This window comes from Bombina bombina, chromosome 7, assembly GCF_027579735.1.
Source record: "Bombina bombina isolate aBomBom1 chromosome 7, aBomBom1.pri, whole genome shotgun sequence".
NCBI lineage: Eukaryota > Metazoa > Chordata > Amphibia > Anura > Bombinatoridae > Bombina > Bombina bombina.
Window position 1 is genome coordinate 100,980,903 of NC_069505.1, and position 17,319 is coordinate 100,998,221.

The following is a 17,319-nucleotide window of genomic DNA, read 5'->3' on the forward strand; positions in this document are numbered from 1 at the left end:
ACTGTATTTAATGGTCCTTTAATGAGTCAGATAGAGAATACATTTAATTTTAAACCACATTCCAGTTTACTTCTATTATCAATGTTACTGTTTCTCTGGTTATCCTTTGTTTAAGGAAGAGCAATGCACTACTGGGAGCTAGCTGAACATATTGGTAAACCAATGACAGGCATGTGTATGCAGCCACCAATCAGTAGCTAGCTCCCAGCTCCTGAGCCTACCTAGGTATGCTTTTCAACAAAGGATACCAAGAGAACTAAGCAATATAGATAATAGAAGTAAATTGGAAAGTTGGTTAAACTTGTATTTTCTATCTGAATCATTAAGAAAAACAATTGGGTTTCATATCTATTTAATTGTTTTCTTTTCATTACATGATTATATATCTATGTGTAACGTTATTCACTTATATTCATGCATTATGAGCATTACAATTTTAACACAGTTTTCTGTTATTAGCAGAGCTGATATTTCATCCTCACAAAAGTATCAAGATTTCAACTACTTGTGTTTCTCATGGGATCATCTGGGGGAGTCTTTTTTGGTTCTGGTTAAATGTTATAATTTAGTTGTTTTTTTTACCCATGATAAAAACTGCACATGTCAGACTTTGGCATTTTGTCATGAACATCCAATTATAACAATAGCAAATGTATCATGATTATGGTATATATTTTATTATTGAAGAACAGCCCATTATCATTTGTGTATTATTATTAAAATATAATGGGTAGGCACAATACACAGGGGCTTACAGACTAATGAGGGCCAAAGAATGACAACCGAGAGGACCAAAGGAGATCTAGGGGCATATTTATAAAGCTTCGTATGGCGCTTGATGCCCCGTGCTCCATAACCTGTCCGCCTGCTCTGAGGCCTGTTAGAGTCTGATTGGCTGCGAATCTGCAGGGGGCGGTATTGCACCGGCAGTTCACAAGAACTTCTGGTGCAATGATAAATAAAATGATAAATGCTGTCAGCGTTTATCGATGCACAGCGGACATGATCCGCTACATCATATCATGTCTGCTCGCACTATAATAAATTGACCCCTTAGACCTGATGGTCATGTTATATCAAGCTTAGATGGGGTTGATATAAGCTGACTCTGAAGCCTGCGTCTCACGGGCTAAGTATATATCTTCCTATCATTGATACATTCCTTCATAAATGACCCCATAGTATTACATAAGTTCCTTACACAAGACTTTTGCTGCAATATAACAAATATTTTTGTTTTCTTTGTTCCCCATTATTTGGTAGATGAGATATTATAACTATTTTCTACAACTTCATGTCTCTCTGTAAGGGCCCCAGGGACTGAAATGATAATATGTTTCTTATCAGAATAATACAGTCTACATATGTATAGCTACATTGCATAAAAAATATCCATATTTCATTTTGCAAATCATTCTAATTATGTTATACTGCAGACATTTTCCTATCACACTTTTAAATTAATCACACATGGCCGCACATTGATAAATGCCGACAACATACGCTGTCGGCATTTATCATTGCACAAGCATTTCACTATAAATGCTTGTGCAATGCTGCCCCCTGCACATTCGAGGCCAATCGTCCGCTAGCAGGGAAGTCAATCAACCCGATCGTATGCAATCCGCCTGATTGCTGTCCGCCGCCTCAGAGGTAGCGGACGAGTTACGGAGCAGTGGTCTTATGAACGCTGCTTCTTAACTCCTGTTTCCGGAAGTCTCGCGCGGGAACAGAGGCATTGGGGCCCAGACAGGGGTTGATAAATCGGCCCCATAATGTAAAAAACACATTTCCACTGAGCCAGGAGTTTGCTTTCACTTCCTTATCTCCTAACTGCTTAAATGGACACTGAACCCATTTTTTTTCTATTGTGATTCAGATAGAGCATGCAATTTTAAGAAACTTTGTAATTTACTCCTATTATCAAATTATTTTCATTCTCTTGGTATCTTTATTTGAAATGCAAGAATATAAGTTTAGATGCCGGCCCATTTTTGGTGAACACACTGTGTTGTTCTTGCTGATTGGTGGGTAAATTCACCTACCAATAAACAAGTGCTTTCCATGGTTCTGAACCAAAAAATAGCTTAGATGCCTTCTTTTTCATATAAAGAAAGCAAGAGAACGAAGAAAAATTGATAATAGGAGTAAATTAGAAAGTTGTTTAAATTTGGATGCTCTATCTGAATCACAAAAGAAATTTTTTTGGTTTAGTATCCCTTTAACTCAGACACTTGAGCATTTATTATTTTGCATGGTATTTTATATCAATGCAAATTATTTCTCTATATTTTGCATTGCATAATAACACAAGTATAATAATAAGTATTATAACACAGATATTGTTGTGCTAATCATATTATTACACTTGCTGAATTATTCTGCCATAGATTAAGTTTGATAATCCCTGATTTATCTCCATAATAATTAGCATGTCCCTATATTTTGCTTTATTATTGTTTCAGTATTATTAATACTAATATTTTCACAAATGATTTATGACTAACATGACCTTTTTTCTAATTATACTTTGGGGGCACATGCAAAAGAGTTCTGTAACATTTACATTCCAAGTGATATTTCTATAGAAACATAGATATTGACGGCAGATAAGAACAATAGGCCCAGCAAGTCTGCCCGGTATTACCTAATAGTATAAACGTATCTAGTTCGTAGGATAGCCTTATGCTTGTCCCATGCATTCTTAAAGTTCCCCACAGTGTTTGTCATTACTACCTCTTGAGGAAGTTTATTCCATAAATCAATCACTCTTTCTGTAAAGAAGCTTCCTCAAATTACTCCTGAATCTACTACCCTTTAGCTTGAGATCATGACCCCTTGTTCTTGAATTTTCCATTTTATGTAAAATACCCACAGCCTCAGTTTTACTAAGCCCCTATTACCGATACTATTACACATTATTTATATTTTGTAAGAAACCACACGATTGTTATATTTTATGTACAAAATGACTCAAAGCTGTATCAGTGATTCAACATTAACCCCTTAGTGACCAGAGCACTTTTCCATTTTCTGTCCGTTTGGGACCAAGGCTATTTTTACATTTTTGCGGTGTTTGTGTTTAGCTGTAATTTTCCTCTTGCTCATTTACTGTACCCACACATATTATATACCGTTTTTCTCGCCATTAAATGGACTTTCTAAAGATACCATTATTTTCATCATATCTTATGATTTACTATAAAAAAAATTATAAAATATGAGGAAAAAATGGAAAAAAACACACTTTTTCTAACTTTGACCCCAAAAATCTGTTACACATCTACGACCACCAAAAAACACCCATGCTAAATAGTTTCTAAATTTTGTCCTGAGTTTAGAAATACCCAATGTTTACATGTTCTTTGCTTTTTTTGCAAGTTATAGGGCCATAAATACAAGTAGCACTTTGCTATTTCCAAACCACTTTTTTTCAAAATTAGCGCTAGTTACATTGGAACACTAATATCTTTCAGGAATCCCTGAATATCCCTTGACATGTATATATTTTTTTTTAGAAGACAACCCAAAGTATTGATTTAGGCCCATTTTGGTATATTTCATGCCACCATTTCACCGCCAAATGCGATCAAATAAAAAAAATCGTTCACTTTTTCACAAATTTTTTCACAAACTTTAGGTTTCTCACTGAAATTATTTACAAACAGCTTGTGCAAATATGGCACAAATGGTTGTAAATTCTTCTCTGGGATCCCCTTTGTTCATAAATAGCAGACTTATATGGCTTTGGTGTTGCTTTTTGGTAATTAGAATGCCACTAAATGCCACTGCGCACCACACGTGTATTATGCCCAGCAGTGTAGGGGTTAATTAGGGAGCATGTAGGGAGCTTTTTGGGGTAATTTTAGCTTTAGTGTAGTGTAGTAGACAACCCCAAGTATTGATCTAGGCCCATTTTGGTATATTTCATGCCACCATTTCACCGCCAAATGCGATCAAATAAAAAAAAAAGTTACATTTTTCACAATTTTAGGTTTCTCACTGAAATAATTTACAAACAGCTTGTGCAGTTATGGCACAAATGGTTGTAAATGCTTCTCTGGGATCCCCTTTGTTCAGAAATAGCAGACATATATGGCTTTGGCATTGCTTTTTGGTATTTAGAAGGCCGCTAAATGCCGCTGCGCATCACACGTGTATTATGGCTAGCAGTGAAGGGGTTAATTAGGTAGCTTGTAGGGAGCTTGCAGGGTTAATATTAGATTTAGTGTAGAGCTCAGCCTCCCACCTGAAACATCAGACCCCCTGATCCCTCCCAAACAGCTCTCTTCCCTCCCCCACCCCACAATTGTCCCCGCCATCTTAAGTACTGGCAGAAACTCTGCCAGTACTAAAATAAAAGGTATTTGGCCCTTTTTTTTTTAAAAAAAAAAAGAAGCATATTTACATATGCTGATGTGTACGATCCCCCCTTAGACCCCAACCTCACTGATCCCCCCTAAAAAGCTCTATAACCCTCCCACTCTAACTTAATGGGCGCCATCTTGGGTACTGGCAGCTGTCTGCCAGTACCCAGTTTAGAAGAAAAAAATGGGTTTTTTTTACATTTATTAAAAGTTTCTGTAGTGTAGCTTCCCCCCACACAAAACCAACCCCCCACCCCTCCATGATCCCCTCCATGATCACTTTTTGTGCTTAGATTTGGGTCTTATTTATTAATACATTTTCCGTAGTGTAGCGGTTCCCACCCGCTCCCGCCCCGTGCACGCGCCCCGCCCGCCACCCTCCGTGCACGCGCGCGCGCCCGTGCGCGCCCCCGACGATCGCGCCCCCGATCCCGCCCCCCTTGACGTCATGCGGCACACCGATGGCCGCCCACCCGCCTCCCAAGTCGGCTCCCACCCACCAACGAAACCGGCCATCGATGTCCGGTGCAGAGAGGGCCACAGAGTGGCTCTCTCTGCATCGGATGGCCGTAAAAGGTTATTGCAGGATGCCTCCATATCGAGGCATCACTGCAATAACCGGAAAGCAGCTGGAAGCGAGCAGGATCGCTTCCAGCTGCTTTCCACACCGAGGACGTGCAGGGTACGTCCTCAGGCGTTAACTGCCTTTTTTTTGAGGACGTACCCTGCACGTCCTCGGTCATTAAGGGGTTAAAGGGACACTGAACCCAAATTTTTTCTTTCGTGATTCAGATTGAGCATGACATTTTAAGCAACTTTCTAATTTACACCTATTATCAAATGTTCTTTATTCTCTTGGTATCTTTATTTGAAATGCAAGAATATAAGTTTAAATGCCGGCCCATTGTTGGTGAACAACCTAGGTTGTCCTTGATGATTGGTGGATAAATTCATCCACCAATCAAAAACCGCTGTCCAGAGTTCTGAACCAAGAAAAAAGCTTAGATGCCTTTTTTTTCAAATAAAGATATCAAGAGAATGAAGAAACATTGATAATAGGAGTAAATTAGAAAGTTGCTTAAAATTGCATGCTCTATCTGAATCACAAAATAAAAAATTTGGGTTCAGTGTCCCTTTAACACTGAATATGTATACTGCATGAATTCTGTAACATCGGATGGAAGGACTGTTTATTTATTCAGCTCTTTCCAAATAATTAATTTTCCTCTGACATATAAGTTTTTCAACACTGTCTATACTGAGTTTGTTGACAACATTTCCAGGATGAAAGTATTGACAAAGTGCTTACAATGTCACCATGATTCAACTCCATAATGCAGTGGCACATTAGTCTATTACACATTAACACATTCTATTGTCACTCTGGCTAATGTATCCTATTTCATACGTTTCCAATTTACTTCTATTATCAAATTTGCGTAGTTCCCATGATATTCTGTATTTAAGATATACCTAGGTAGGCACCTAGAGCACTACATGGCAGGAAATAGTGCTGCCATATAGTGCTCTTGCAAAACGGCTGCCATATAGTGCTCGAAAAATGGTCCGGCTCCTAAGTTTACATCCCTGCTTTTTAACCAAAGATACCAAGAGAAAGAATAAAAATGATAATAGAAGTAAATAAGAATGTTATTTAAAATTGCATGTTCTATCTGAATCATGAAAGACAAATTTCGGGTTTCATATCCCTTTAAATATAATAAGATTTTTTTGTAGAATAAATTTAGGTTTCATTCTCAGACATCCATAACACTGTTTTATGTAAGTATGTTGTCATTTTGTAAAACATTTTAATAGAACAGTTTGTATCATGCATGGTGTTGTTTTACTTTGTTACTATCTCTTGACACATAAGATGTTGGTACTTCATAAATAAATTAGAATAATATTAAAAGTATAGGCTAGGGATTGCCAACTTTCAACACATGAGGGCCGCAGATCAGTATTTTAGAATATGGCTGTATATGAATATATGGCTATACAACAAATAATATATATTTGCTAAAAATGTCCAGTGGTTCAAGGCAAGGCTTAGCTAAGAATGCTGGGTGACCTCTGTATGGTGTTCATACCCCAAGTGGGATTTTTTTGAGTTGTGGTCACTCAGCCATGTTTTTTTAGTACCAATTTTTCCTGGGGCCACAAAATCTATGGCACACAAAAACCAGTGCAGAGGGTCCTTGTAGTTCCAGGCCACCAGTTGGCTGTCCCTGATACAGGCTATTGAGTGTGAAGGTCAACAACACAAATAAAGAACAAAATAATTTTATGGATGATGGTGAGAACTTGAAACCATTTGTTTGAAAAGAGCTAAGAGATAAAACTGACCATGGTTTAAAGACAGTATAATATTTTGGTTGTCACATGTGTGTTTGCTCATTAGCTTAAATGGAAAATGTCCACGTTGTACTGATGTAAACACACATGTAAATATGTGCTTGAGATAGAAGAAAATCAGAGCCATGCAACAACTGGTGTGAGACGGGTAGCGTTCAACCGTGCAGAAAACACTTTTCGTAGATCTTGTAGAAACCGTTTTGCTGGATAAGATATTTTCACTGTTGTGAGAGGCCAAGGCTAGGGTTGGCAGCTCCATAAAAATACTGGAGAACCTATAGGTGACTGGGCACGGGAATGAGCTTTTATCTTTATTAAAGCCCCATATTGGGAACACAAGTAGCATTTTTTTAAATGAATTTAGGTGCAAGTTGGTTATCCTGAGTCTTAAACTATGTTATCAGGTAGATTACACAAAATGTATGACAGTGTGAACCCTATGTAGAGTGCCTAATTATTCTTTAGATTTATGTTCCTTTTCCCCTTTTTATCATAGTCCACTTAAGTATTACTGTTTTGGTCCATTTTAAACCCAGATAAAATGATCTCTGTATGGAAATTACTAAAGCATAGAAATAAGCTCTCTGAAGCTGTGTTATGAGCTTTCCCATGCAAGAAGAGGGGGATGGAGGTGACCTCTGAGCCTAGCTTCAAAACCACAAGGCAGCCATACTGACATGTGACAAGCAGTATGCTTATACATGAGATGCCACAAATGTTGTGAGCAGTACACTGAGGGATATACAAAAATATATAACACATGGGTCAAAATCGTGTTGGAAAATGCAGAGATGCATTCATCTATTTTGTTTATTTATTTTTAGCAGGACTCATATTTTAGGCACCCTGAGTATATGAAAGAGACTTGGCAGCCATATTGAAAAAAGGAAAATTACCAATAATAACCATCACTTTCCTTATAAAAGATGGTTGTCAAGATGAGTTGAACCAAAAGTTGAGAGCAGCATACTGGGGGATATAAAAAAAAACGAACATTTAACACCTAAACTATAGGAACATAATTGTATCCTAAGATCTGAGGGTATATATAAATACCAACACACCTGGTACAGTTTGTTAATAAACTGGTCTTCAGAGTTATGATAAATTGTGACCCAGAAAGTTTTACAAAGGATTAAAGGTCCATAGTTTTCAGCTTGTGACATTTCCATAGTTCTTTAAAAGTCTAATTTATGTGATAGTTTTATAGAATTTGATTTGTTAATTTTCCATCTTGTTTTATGTTTTTGTATTTGATAAGGTTAATTTTCTATCTTTTTTTTTTTTCACTATTACTCATCCTGTTATAGTCATATTAGAACTACAAACAGTATTGTTCCCACTGTGGAAATGTAGCCTTCAACATGGTTACAGCCACAATGTGTCCATGGCAACACTGTGACCAGGACAAAACTCTCAACATTAGATCTATATAAAAGCAAGCCTGTCACACCTTTACAATTCTTTTTATTAATTACATATGAGAACAAAATTCTGTTATACTGAAGATAGAGACCTTTAAGATTCAACCTTCCTGTACCCTTCAGCTAAGAGGATACAAAACCATGTAGTGTGCCAATCAAACCAAATCTCTACATCAGATTCTTTTTATAAAAAAATGATCCACGTCAAACCTTACCATAGCATCAGAAGGTGGCTTGGTAAATATACAAGAATAACATCAGCTGATTTATTTTGTGATCTCTCTGTTATTTTCCTGGAGTTTGTTTTTTATTTAGTCAGCTGAATTTTAAAAAGTCTATATAGCTATCCAGCAAACACCAAAAGCCCTAAAATATTGTGTAGCTAAAGATCATTTGTTCCTCAGGCAGTACTAACTAGTGTAACTACAGGGGTCACAGAGGCCTCAAGTGAGACCGAATCTGCACCTTTAGGGGGCCCATCTGGTCCTGCAATCAGGAGTAGTGACATTGCTACAGGAGGGCTTGTGCGCCAGATCTATTATGTCTGGCCCCCCTCTGTGCCCCCCACCCCAGAGAAAATAGGCTCACAATGTAAGGAAAGTGTATGGATTTGCCTTTACAATATGGTGGCAGTGTTTCCAAGATGCTGTAGAGAAAAAGCTGACACCATATTTGTACAGGAAAGCTGCAGAGGTGCATATCATCTGGCACAGACTAATCAGGAGGAAGGATGATTCACAGTCACATAGATGATTGCAAACAGCTAAAAAGGGCACAGATTAAATGGGGGGGGTGGTCCTACCACAGCCTTTGTGCTGAGGCCCAGTGAGGTATAGTTACCCCTCTTGACTAATGCTGTACCTCACCATAAGATTTGAGTATATCTGTGTATCGCCTTTTCATGTTTTTTGTTTTTTTTAAATCTTTTTATCATTGCCATTATAGAAAATACAAATATAACATGTGGGTCACAAAAGTGTTGTTTTTTTGTTTGTTTGTTTTTTTAGCAGCAGGGCTCTTATTCTATGTGCCCTGAGTATATGCAAGAGACTTGGCAGCCATATTGAAAAAGGGAAAAATACCAATAGTAACCATCACTTCCCTTATCAAACATGGTTGCCAAGTAGATTGTGCATTAAGCACTGACTGGCTATAATAGATAGTGACTCTCCTGCATTGTATAAAGAATGACCCCAATGCCACACACCCCACAACATTTTGAGAGCTCACAAATAATATGTTTGACATATATATATATATATATATATATATATATATATATATATATATATATATAAAATGTTAATGTTTATTTTTCTCTTTACATTCCGGTTCCTTCAGTACAATAAAAATTTGTCCTTGACAGTTTTTTTTAAACAGGTTTCCAAACTCCCATGGGAATTTGTGAGTTTTTTTTCTGTTTACTTAGATAAGGAAAGAGAACAAAATTGCAGTTCTGATGAAATCTCTAGGACCAATAAGAGGAAAAGTATCTGTTTTATTTGAAATTAAAAGTGACCGAATAGAAGTGGTATTTTAATGGATTACCTATTTCTCCCCTTATAGGGTAAAAGTAAACTAGAAACATATTCTCACTGCAAAAGGGGAATTAATAGGGGAAATTCATGTACAAAAATGTCTCAAACACGTGTAATAATCACCACTTATTTGCAATATTGACATCATTCCCACAACACAGAAATATATGTGTACGGATAAACTGAGCAATGCGTAAATGTACGGAATGCAGAGGGCATTGCATTTTACTTAATAATGGCATAGATTACAAGTGGAGCGCAAATTTATTGTGCGCCCGCAATAGGGCAAATTTGCCTGTTTGTGGGCGCACAATAAATAACCTGCCATTACAAGTGGCTGGTTATTGCTACCGCAAGCTTATAAAATTAACCAGATATCAGATCTCTGGTTAATTTTATGAATGTCCACCAGATGCCCCCAAAATCAAGTGTAATATACTTTATTAAAAAATAAAGATTGTAGCATTTTTGAGGGCTAAAGTTGGTAGTTGTAGGGTGTTAGAAAACAAACGGCACTGAAAAGTGCCTTTACATTGCGATCTATGGGAACGGTGTGTTCTCTATACATATATATGTATATGTTTATTTACATATATATGTATGAGTTAATATCTGTATATACACATATTAACATGTAAACATATATGTGTATATTCATATACATACATATTTACAATTTGCTGCCATCGCTGCAGGACTTACCCCCTTCACTGCGCTAGTTCTGATGGTATGAGAATGACGCTCCCACTGGAGCCTATGGAATGCGAACAAAATGCTTTCCTGCAATGCAAACAAATGTGGCTAACTTGTAATACCAGCGCACATTTGCGTGCGCTGGTATTACTCAGTGGAGCACAAATATTACTTTCGCAAAAGCGATATTTTGTGCTCAACTTGTAATCTAGCCATATATTAGCTATGTCTGTGCAATCTGATAATTTGTGATGATCTGAATGTGGAAGAAGGCGGATCTGGATTTACTCAGATCGTAGTGTGTTGCACTTTCACAAGAAGAAATCCCAGTTCCGAAAAGAGCCAAATGCTGCGAGTGGCCGCTTCTTCCGCATTCGGATTATCACGAATGATATGAATGCACATATCTAATATAACCCATAGTTCAATCACTCTTCTGTATACAGCTTGAACACTTCTGCTAAAAGATAGTTTGAAGATTTGCATAATTTTTACCATTTACAACACTAATCTTTTATATCGTAAGATTCTGAATCAGATTTTGCTTATGCGTGCCCACTTAAAGGGACACTAAACACTTTGACATGTTTGTATAAAATGTTTAGTTATGTATGGTAAAACAACTTTGCAATATTTTCATTATTTATTTGCCTTTTTTCATGTAATTTTGCTCTGAAAGTTGCGAAATTTCTAATTCTCTGAACTCTCTTGTTATAAACACACTTTCTGGGGAACAAGATCCTACTGAGCATGGGCACAACCTCACAGGGTATACTATACTAGTCTGTGATTGGCTGATGTCTGTCACATGATACAGGGGGCCGGAAAATGGGAGATAAAAAATATGGTCAGAAAAAAAATCTACTGCTTATTTGAAATTCAGAGTTTGGGGCTGATTTATTAAAGTGAGGATGGACATAATACGATGTATTATGTCTGCTGCACATCGATAAATGCCGTCAGCATACGCTGTCAGCATTTATCATTGCACAAGCAGTTCTTGTAAACTGCTTGTGCAATGCCACCCCCTTAAGATTCGGGGCCAATCAGCCGCTAGCAGGGGGTGTCAATCAGCCTGATCGTATAGGATCGGGCGGATTGATGTCCGCAGCCTCAGAGGAGGCGGACAAGTTATGGAGCAGCGGTCTTTAGACCACTGCTTCATAACTGCTGTTTCCGGCGAGCCTAAAGGGGCATCAAGCTCCATTCGGAGCTTGATAATTCAGCCCCGCCCCCTAGGTGTAAAATCATTGTCTTTTTATTATGCACTTAATAATTATGTAATTCTACTGCATGGATTGGTACTTTAAACCTTAATTCTTTCCCATGAGAGCATACGGCGATAGGCTCAGGAGTGTGCATGTGTCTTGAACATTGCATAGCTGCAGTGTTTGCAAAAATGTTATACATAAATTGTAACTCTTTTTATACTATATAGTTACTTTATTGGTTCACCCCATTTAAATCTGTAGGAACACGTACATATTTGCTACTTAGTGCTTTTCAAACATTGGCTATTTTGCACTGCCCCTGGCAATAAAGGAGTTACCTCTCACACACTGATCATTTCCAGAGCTTTCACCCTACATTATTATTGAGTGTATTTGGTTAACTACAGCTCTGCAAACAGAATATTGGAAAGAATTTTCTGTGTTTAGAAACACGTAGCTGCTCAAATTGTTAACTCATACTTGTTTTTTTTACAAAAAAATCTAGTTTGTTAATATATTTATTTTATCATTTATTTATACTTATTTATTTTTTCATTTTATTTTATCTCACATAATAGAACATTTTTCAGCTACAGAAATAAGTTAAAGGGACAGTCTACACAAGAATTGTTATTGTTTAAAAAGATAGATAATCCCTTTATTACCCATTCCCCAGTTTTGCATAACTAACAGTTATAATAATACATGTTTTACCTCTGTGATTGCCTTGTATCTAAGCCTCTGCAGACTGCCCCCTTATTTCAGTTCATTTGACAGACTTGCATTTTAGCCAATCAGTGCTGACTTCTAGGTAACTCCATGTGCGTAAGAACAGTGTTATCTATATGAACTAACACCCTCTAGTGGTGAAAATCTGTCAAAATGCATTTATATAAGAAGTGGCCTTCAAGGTCTAAGAAATTAGCATATGATCCTCCTATGTTTAGCTTCCAACTAAGAATACCAAGAGAACAAAACAAAATTGATGACAAGAGTAAATTGGAAAGTTGTTTAAAATGACATGCCCTATCTGAATCATGAAAGTTTATTTTGGACTAGACTTTACCTTTAAAGGGACAGCGAACACCTTTACATTTTTGTATAAATAGTTTAGTTACATGTAATGAAACAACTTTGAAATATATTTAGATGTGTTTATTTTTTATGTTGTCCCTTCACATGTAATTTAATTCTGGAAATGGAGGATTTTCTAAATGTAGGAACTTCAAATGCACCCTGCTGACTTATTCTTCATATATTTCCTACATATTAAAACTACAAAATAATGCATTCTACAATAACATTATGACTGTAACTAATTTGTTCTCTGCACACTCAATCCCGGATTGGATCCCCCAAATAAGGCAAATGGTGGGTGGAGTTTATCTATTGAAAAACAATTGCAGTAAAAGAGATGTTAATTTGTTTTAAAAAATGTTTAGATTTGGCTGATATGTTATTCTATGTCAACAAGGTGTAATTACAAAGGGTTTACTGTCCCTTTTAAACAGACATTCTAGCCAAAATTGGAATCCACATGGATGCATTTTCAGTTTTGAATAGAGGCATTTTTGTAATATACATGTTTTAGCAAAAATGCTTCTAATAAAAGCTAAAGTTTTTTCAAAAATATATTTAAGTATGCACCGTGCACCAGCATTTTAATTTCAGTACTTACTCAGAGATCTTAAGGGGCTTGTATCATCTGGCAATGACTCAATTTGTTAATTGCTGACATTGTACAAGCCCCACTGGTGCTCTGAGCAGCTGTAGTATTTAAAATGCTCTTGCACTGAGAATATCTAGCTATGCTTTACATGCACGTGCAGAGAAAAGTGTTAACAGTAAAACAGCTATAACCTTTACTAGAAACTTTTTTTGCCAATACATATACATTGCAAATATGATTCTATTCAAAGATGTAAATTTTAGACAAAAGCTAAGGTGCTTAGTGTTACTTCACATCACACTATTAGATCATGTGACACACTATTTAAGGTATGTTATCCAGATCATTCTATGGATCAGTAAAATCCCACCATGTGATCACATAGGGGCCGATTTATTAACAGTTAGACTCCGCCCGACATCGCTGATTGCCGACAGCATACACTGTCAGCATTTAACATTGCACAAAATACTGCCCCCTGCAGATTTGCAGCCAATCAGCCGCTAGCAGGGGGTGTCAATCAGCCCAATCGTATGCGGTCAGGCGGATTGATGTCTTAATACCGCTGCTTCTTAACTCCCGGAAACAGGGACATACAGGGCCATTCAGCCTTTAATAAATGGCCTCATGGGCTCATGTCATTAAATTTATCATATTTAAAGGACCAGTCAACACAGTATATTTGCATTATCAACAAATGCAAGATAACAAGACAATGCAATAGCACTTAGTCTGAACTTCAAATGAGTAATAGATTTTTTTTTTGACAATTTTAAAAGTTATGACATTTTCCACTCCCCCTGTACCATGTGACAGCCATCAGCCAATCACAAATGCATACACGTACCATGTGACAGCCATCAGCCATTTTCAAATGCATACACACTTATTCTTGCACATGCTCAGTAGGAGCTGGTGACTCAAAAAGTTTAAATATAAAAAGACTGTGCACATTTTGTTAATTGAAGTAAATTGAAAAGTTGTTTAAAATAGCATGTTCTATCTGAACGATGAAAGTTTAATTTTGATTGAATGTCCCTTTAACACTTCTGCCACCTTAAAAGCAATACACGTCTTTAAAGGGTTAAATAAGCTTACAGAACTTGTATTTTATAAAAATGTATTCAGTTTCTATAACATATTATTATAATTTTATACATTTACACTCTTAAAGTATTTAAAAAGGCTACTTACTAATAAATTATATTTAGATACAATATCAAATTCTCCTGGGCAAGTTCTTTCTTAAAAAAATAAGGTAATCATTTTAAATAAATATTGTTAAATAAAAATCTTAAAGGGTCATTATGGTGAAACAAATTACATGTTCACATTAATTGGAGTATGTAATTATATTTCTATCAACCTTGTAAATCTATGTGTTTAACCCATGCAAATGGGAAATAGAGTAAAGAATATATTTGTTTCTTTGACATTTAACATTTATGCAAATAAAAGGCATGCTACAAAATATTTTTACAGTTCACAGACCTTTTAATTACAAAAGAACAGTAAAATCATCTTATCAAGCTTATCAAAGAATGTTATCATGTATTTCAAAGAATATTTTAAATAATTTAACCATACATGCAAAACAAATGGTCTGAAGCTTAAAATTGTTACTTGTTTTTCTATAGAATCTCACTGCAAACATTAAAACACTTGTTTAGTTTCCTACTGATGGCTGAACTACTCAGTTTTATTAAACCATTGGCTCCAGCGATATCAATGCCTACATCCCTCTTGGCAGCCAGAAAGATAAAAACACAAAATGCTGTGCAGAAATGTTTTCTTTTTCAGACATGAAATTCAAATTTATTTTAAAATTGCTATAACCTTGCTATATATATATATATATATATATATATATATATATATATATATATATATATATATATATATATATATATATATAGCAGAGTAATGGAGCCCAGCACACTTTAGTTAAATCCAGCCTCCGTGGTGCTCTTTAAATCAGTGACGTGCAGTGACGTCAGAGGATGGTGAAGCAGTGGCTAGGATACGCCTTCATTCTTTAGATATCCTTTGTTGAAGAAATAGCAATGCACATGGGTGAGCCAATCACATGAGGTATCTATGTGCAGCCACCAATCAGCAGCTACTGAGCATATTTAGATATGATTTTCAACAAAGGACATCAAAAGAATAAAGAAAATTAGATATTAGATGTAAATTGGAAAGTTATTTAAATTTGCATATGGGTTTCATATGGGTTTCATGTCCCTTTAAATGGTGTCTTGGAAAACTGGTCAACTTAGTAAACATCTGATTTTAGTCTAAAAGGATTGTAACAGAAACTCTTGCCAGATAACACAATGCTTGCTCTGATTATGAGATCTAGAAATCCATGCCCATTAAAATATGTTTAAAACATACTTTTTACTTTAATGCTGCAAATTATGCTTATAGATTCTTTCATTACATAAGGGATGAGAGTCAGAGGGGGAGGAAGAGAGACAGAGAGAGAAAGAGACCATGGGGGAGAACAACACATAAGGAGAGAGATGGATAGATAGAGACACACACACACACACACACACAAGGGGGGGGGGGGACCACACACACACACACAAGGGGGGGGCACTGCATTTTAAAGTACTAAAACAGCAGAGCTACAGAGAGTTCAGAAAATTAGTCTATAATTTAGTGTGAAGTACAGGGGCCAGCTGCTAAGTTAGTGGGTGTAAAGTTTGAGTAAACAAAATACAAAAACGACCCTGCTATAAAAGAGTAAACAATCACTAAACCACATTCATTAAATTATAATTTTAACTAACAGAATCTTTCAGTAAAATCTTACTTTAATAAGATGTGGGTGAAACACTGCTCTCTGTGCCTCTCTCCTGCTCTGTAAGGATTCAGGAAGTGACAGTGGCACATTCCACTGCACTTAGAGGGGAAGAACAGAACTCTCTTTTTCACTTTAGCATAGCTGGCAGGTTCACAGGACAGCAACAAAATATATGAAAGTTGTTTTTTTGCGTTTTTGTTTTGTTTTATATGATTTAACATCCAGCCCCAACCCTATGTTCCATTTACTAATGCCTCTCACTGGATTGGTTCAGCCCAAATAGGACTGCCTCAAATAAGCAGTTAATGAGCCATGCAATGATCTTAACCACTTGCATCCAGTAGATGGCGCAGCATGTTGTGTAATGGTGGGCAGACCTGATTGTGCCTCTTCATTGCACAACATATAGCTGTGAGAAAAAAAAATGCTGGGGGGAAAAATTTACAATTTTTTTTTTAAAGCCAATAAAAAAAAAAATATTTTTGCCCATATGAGAGGTGAAGCATTGCCTCACCTGCCTCTAGTGACTGCACATCACTGCTTTAAATCGATAATATTCGTATAACAGTGGAAAAAGCACTCCTCCGGATTTTCACACGCAAACATTTATTGTGTATAAACATTTTCGGGTTGCCCCCGTCCTCAGACACAATACAAAAAACCTTTTTTGTATTGTATCTGAGGGTGGGGGCAACCCAGAAAATGTTTATACACTATGGCCTCTAGTTATCAATCCGTCTACTTTCTTGCATTCGATGGCAGCAATACGCTCGCCTAAGATCGCCTAACATCGCTGCCACGGACCTGAATACGTTCTCCAAAATTATCAAGAAAGCTGTCAAAAAGCTGCGCACCAAATACGGTGCGATGAGCAGCGGACTGTTGTTAACTAACAGTCATCGATCTCGCTGCTCTTCGGCTTATTTGCAGCTTTCTTGCTACCCTGTCACTAAACACCCACACTATACTATTTTACCCCCTATACCGCCGCTCCCGGAGCCCACCGCAACTCTAATAAATATATTACCCCCTATACCGCCGCTCCCGGACCCCGCCGCACCTAAATAAAGTTATTAACCCCTAAACCGCCGCTCCCGGAGCCCACCGCAACTCTATTAAATGTATTAACCCCTAAACCACCGCTCACGCAGCCCACCGCCACCTACATTATACCTATTAACCCCTAATCTGCCGCCCCCTATACCACCGCCACCTACATAAAGTTATTAACCCCTATCCTGTCGGTC

At 36.9% G+C, this 17,319-nt stretch overlaps 1 protein-coding gene across 1 annotated transcript in view; it reads right to left on the reverse strand.

Moving 5' to 3' along the window:
- CRACR2B (calcium release activated channel regulator 2B) overlaps positions 1-17,319 on the reverse strand; it is a 126,620-nt gene that overhangs the window by 60,062 nt on the left and 49,239 nt on the right. The window lies entirely within an intron of this gene.